We start from the raw sequence: 5,647 nt of genomic DNA, 5'->3' as shown, positions 1-5,647 counted from the left end.
GTTGGTGCTGTTTTAACCTTCGCAAGGACCGGGCGTAGCCACACTCGATTCAGCTAAAATGAGAGAGACAGACACCCGCCAGCCACCTTTAAGCACGAGTGCTCGTAATGGTGAAACCACTCTCGCGTAAGCGTACACGTAATGTCGGTCCGGGCCGCTTCATCTCACAATACCGCCGAACCAAAGTATGACATGCTGGTAAGCAGTATGACTTGTATCGCCCACAACTCACTTGTGTTCTACTCGTGCATATAACATCAACGCATAAAACCTAGGCTCGGATGCCACTGTTGGGGAACGTAGTAATTTCAAAAAAATTCCTACGCACACGCAAGATCATGGTGATGGCATAGCAACGAGAGGGGAGAGTGTTCGTCCACGTACCCTCGTAGACCGTAAGCGGAAGCGTTAGCACAACGCGGTTGATGTAGTCATACGTCTTCACGATCCGACCGATCGAAGCACCGAACGTACGGCACCTCCGAGTTCAGCACACGTTCAGCTCGATGACGATCTCCGGGCTCCGATCTAGCAAAGCTCCGGAGATGAGTTCCGTCAGCACGACGGCGTGGTGACGGTGATGATGTTCTACCGGCGCAGGGCTTCGCCTAAACTCCGTGATGATATGACCGAGGTGGAATATGGTGGAGGGGGGCACCGCACACGGCTAAGGAACGATCCGTAGATCAACTTGTGTGTCTATGGGGTGCCCCCCCCCTCGCCCCCGTATATAAAGGAGCAAGGGGGGAGGCCGTTCGGCCCCTTGGGGCGCGCCAAGGAGGAGGAATCCTCCTCCTAGTAGGAGTAGGACTCCTCCTTTCCTACTCCTACTAGGAGGGGGAAGGAAGGGGGAGAGGGGGAAGGAAAGGGGGGGCGCCGCCCCCCCTCCTAGTCCAATTCGGACCAGAGGGGGGAGGGGGCGCGCGGCCCATGCTGGCTGCCCCTCTCTCCTTTCCCCTAAGGCCCATAAGGCCCAATACTCTCCCGGGGGGTTCCGGTAACCCCCCCGGCACTCTGGTTTTCTCCGAAATCACCCGGAACAATTCCGGTGTCCGAATATAGTCGTCCAATATATCAATATTTATGTCTCGACCATTTCGAGACTCCTCGTCATGTCCGTGATCACATCCGGGACTCCGAACAAACTTCGGTACATCAAAACTTATAAACTCATAGTAAAACTGTCATCGTAACGTTAAGCGTGCGGACCCTACGGGTTCGAGAACTATGTAGACATGACCTAGAACTATTCTCGGTCAATAACCAATAGCGGGACCTGGATGCCCATATTGGTTCCTACATATTCTACGAAGATCTTTATCGGTTAAACCGCATAACAACATACGTTGTTCCCTTTGTCATCGGTATGTTACTTGCCCGAGATTTGATCGTCGGTATCCAATACCTAGTTCAATCTCGTCACCGGCAAGTCTCTTTACTCATTCTGTAATGCATCATCCCATAACCAACTCATTGGTCACATTGCTTGCAAGGCTTATAATGATATGCATTACCGAGAGGGCCCAGAGATACCTCTTTGACGATCGGAGTGACAAAACCTAATCTCGAAATACGCCAACTCAACATGTACCTTCGGAGACACCTATAGTACTCCTTTATAATCACCCAGTTACGTTGTGACGTTTGGTAGTACCCAAAGTGTTCCTCCGGTAAACGGGAGTTGCATAATTCCCATAGTTACAGGAACATGTATAAGTCATGAAGAAAGCAATAGCAGTATACTAAACGATCAAGTGCTAGGCTAACTGAATGGGTCATGTCAATCACATCATTCTTCTAATGATGTGATCCCACTAATCAAATGACAACACATGTCTATGGTTAGGAAACATAACCATCTTTGATTAATGAGCTAGTCAAGTAGAGGCATACTAGTGACTATATGTTTGTCTATGTATTCACACATGTATCATGTTTCCGGTTAATACAATTCTAGCATGAATAATAAACATTTATCATGATATGAGGAAATAAATAATAACTTTATTATTGCCTCTAGGGCATATTTCCTTCATTGAGTTGCCGCTTTGTCCCGACCACGTGGTGGTCGGTCAGCCGCATTGTACGATGATGGTACGGGCTCCAACGCCTCATCATCGAACTGAGGTAGCAATTTGCGCTTCGGGTAACTCTTGGCTGGGCGCTTGAGGTCGTAGTCCTCGGCTGCCAGGACATCAGTCCATTTATCGTTGAGCAGATTTTGATCAGCTTGAAGCTGCCGCTCCTTCTTTTTCAAGCTCCTTGCGGTGGCTATTAGCCGGCGCTTAAAGCGCTCCTGCTCGAGAGGTTCCTCAGGCACGATAAAATCCTCGTTGCCAAGGCTCACCTCATCCTCAAAGAGCGGAAGATAATTACTGTCCTCCGAGCCTTCGTGTATGGCCTGTTCGTCAGGGCTAACTTGCCCGTCTTCCCGTTCGTCCTGTTTGGAAGCTACCTCAACGGGGTCTTCATTGTCTTCGGCATCGTCCGGAGTATTGTTTTCTCCCATGCCGGTATTGCTGTCTTTTCCACGACGTGACTTAGAGCGGCGCCGCCGACACCGACGCTTTGGCTGTGTCTCAGGACGTTTATCCTCGACTAGATCTTCTTTGTCATCGTCGTTAGTTTCTTTAGGTGTATCCACCGTGTACACGTCGTACGAAGAAGTGGCCGTCCAGCGCCCGGTAAACGGCGGGTTTTGGCCCTGCTCCTCTTCGGCATCGCCGTCCATACCGCCGATGCCTTCGGAGCCGTAATTGAGCATGTCGGTTAAGTCTTCGATAGTGGCTATGCAGTGGGCGGTGGGTGGGAAGTGAAATTCTCCGTCATCAGCCTCCAGTTCGAACCGGATATAATTCGGCTGTGGGTCCCCCGCTAAAGAGAGTGTTTTTAGTGAGTTTAGCGCGTCGCCTAAAGGCAAGTGCCGGAAAATGTCCGCGGAGCTGAATTCAACGATCGATGCCTGATCAAGCCCGATGTATGCGGACGCACATGGTTCGGGACCTGTAGCCGGAAACGAGTTCGAGGTTCCAGTGACACAGATTCCACTCGAGGTTGGGTCTGTGTGCGGCTCCGACGCCGCTCAGTCTGCGGCTTTCGTGGCGGGGTTGAGCTTCCCGCCCTCGGATGGCGCGATTTGGTCCGGATCTAGGGCCAGAGCAGTTACAGGTGCTATCTTCTGGGTATGGTCCGATGACAGATTTAAGTCATGTTCATCGTGGTGACAGGGAGCGCCTGCCGTGGTCTCGAATTCGTCGAAGATTAAGTCTCCGCGGATATCCGCGACGTAGTTCAAGCTTCCAAATCTGACCTAATGGCCAGGGGCGTAGCTGTCGATCTGCTCCAGGTGGCCAAGAGAGTTGGCCCGCAGTGCGAAGCCACCGAATACGAAGATCTGTCCGGGCAGAAAGACTTCTCCCTGGACAACATTGTTGTAGATGATTGGCGGGGCCATCGAACCTCTTGACGATGACACAGCGGAACTCTCAATGAAAGCACCGATGTCGGTGTCAAAACCGGCGGATCTCGGGTAGGGGTCCCGAACTGTGCGTCTAAGGTCGATGGTAACAGGAGACAGGGGACACGATGTTTACCCAGGTTCGGACCCTCTCTATGAAGGTAATACCCTACTTCCTGCTTGATTGATCTTGATGAATATGAGTATTACAAGAGTTGATCTACCACGAGATCGTAATGGCTAAAACCCTAGAAGTCTAGCCTGTATGATTATGATTGCCCCTACGGATTAAGCCCTCCGGTTTATATAGACAACGGAGGGGATCCGGGTTGTACAAAGTCGGTTACAGAGAAAGAAATCTTCATATTTGGACGTCAAGCTTGCCTTCCACGCTAAGAAGAGTCCCCATCCGGACACGGGAGAGGGTCTTCGGTCTTTGTATCTTCACAGCCCATCAGTCCGGCCCATGTCTAACAGGCCGGACGCCCGAGAACCCCTTAGTCCAGGACTCCCTCACCGACGGCTCTGGAGGCTCAACGCCAAGCATCTCGGGCTCGGCATTGAGCAATCCGAGCGGGAGGCCGGGGAGGCAGCGAGGGTGGCCAAGCTCAAGCGCCAGCAAGACCGCGTCATCCGGCGCTTGCAAGGCTTCATCGTCATCTCTGATTCCTCCTTCTCCGACGGGTCCGACAGCTCCGACATGGACTCACCTCCTGCCGCGGACTAGTACAGCTGCGTCGGCGACCGGAAGGGCAAAGGGCTGGCGAGGAAGTGGTGAAGATCGTCTTTATTTCAAGTTTTTAGTTTTAGTTTGAACTTGTCCGCCGTATTATGTGTGTTATATGAACTTTGGCTATCTTTCGATGATCCGACTGTAATCTTTTGATAAACCGATTATGCATTTATATGTCCGCTCATGATCTACGTCGTACGTCGTTTTTATCAACGTTGCATGATTTAGTATGAAAATAGGGAACGGAATATGAGATACGTGGGTGTAGAGACGCGGATATATGAAGTGCCCGGTTAGTGCCCGCGGACACGCCGGGGCGCGTTTGAGGTGCCGAATTTGCTGAGTCCGGGTGTAGATGCTCTTAATGGCAGTTGCTTTCCTTCCTAGGCGTGTCCGCCCACTTGAAGCGTGCCCGTTCACTGCATTGGCAGGAGGGACTGCTAAATGAAGACAGAGGAAAACTTTGCCCACACACATTTCCAACCCCGTGCAAACAGCGCACGTACGTCCTGAACTGGGAGTCAGTTGGGCACTGTTCTAGCAAAGGCAGATCCGGAAGAAGCAAAACCGACCGTCACGGGCTTCCGTTGCATTGCCTGCAATGCAGTGATCCTAGTACTCGCTCAGTAGACAGTAGGTGGAGCACCGCTGCTTGGCGCTACTACTTTCATCACGCGAACGCTCCTGCATCAACATCTCGAGGGCTGTGGTAGCTTTATTTGGTTTCCTTTTGGAACAGCGTCTTCTCTCAACAGCGCGGCAGCTCAACAGTGCGGCAGCAGCTCTGCTAGCGACCGCTCTGCTCCTCCCTCCTTCCCCGCCGAATGGTGGGGAAAAGGCGGCAGAGGTGGGGAAGGAAGAAGACGCCACTTCTCCACTCGGATCGAAAATCATGGCACTTTGGTGGTAGTAGTAGTACTATAGTGGCCTAATCAAAACTCCCTCAATCTTATCGCATAGCGTAGTGCCCTCCTTGCTCGCCGACACACTACGGACTACGCGCCGGGCGGGCCAGAAAAGCGGCTGCAGCGAGAGCGTTACGGCCTACGGGTGGAAAGGTGGCGGTGAGCTGAGCCATTCTGGATCGCACCCCCTTTTATTTTTCCTGCATGAAATCCCGCTGGTTTTAAGGTGGTCGGCCCACCGAGCACCGAGAGCTAGTAGCGTCGATGCAATCATGCGTGTCAGCCTGTGCCTGCGCCACCGGCTAGTTTAAAACCAGAGCTGCCACTGCACCCACCCTCACTTTCTCTCTTTCTCGTCTTGCTTCCTCATCTCTTCTTCCTCCTGCCGGCCTCACTCTCGGCTGGCTGGCTCTTCTTGCTTTGCCACGAGCGGTTACCACGAAGAAGAAGGCAGAACCTAACCTTGGAGTTGGAGGTAAGACCTTCTCTGCTCTCTTCATTAGCGCGGGTCTTTTCCTACATGCTCCGAGTTTCTCCTGGTACGCACGCAAA

At 52.2% G+C, this 5,647-nt stretch overlaps 1 protein-coding gene across 2 annotated transcripts in view; it reads left to right on the top strand.

Moving 5' to 3' along the window:
- Positions 1–5,273: 5,273 nt before the first annotated feature.
- Positions 5,274–5,647, top strand: part of LOC123091455 (filaggrin-2) — a 2,399-nt gene continuing 2,025 nt past the window's right edge. The window contains exon 1 of one of the 2 annotated variants that reach the window (XM_044512966.1): positions 5,274–5,570. The gene's annotated coding sequence lies outside the window, so the exon portion shown is untranslated. Of the gene's footprint in view, positions 5,635–5,647 lie in introns of both variants that reach the window. The other variant, XM_044512967.1, reaches the window with a different exon arrangement.

This window comes from Triticum aestivum, chromosome 4B, assembly GCF_018294505.1.
Source record: "Triticum aestivum cultivar Chinese Spring chromosome 4B, IWGSC CS RefSeq v2.1, whole genome shotgun sequence".
Lineage (NCBI taxonomy): Eukaryota > Viridiplantae > Streptophyta > Magnoliopsida > Poales > Poaceae > Triticum > Triticum aestivum.
Note: the sequence above shows the minus strand (reverse complement) of the source record. Positions and strands in the feature narration are given on the sequence as shown.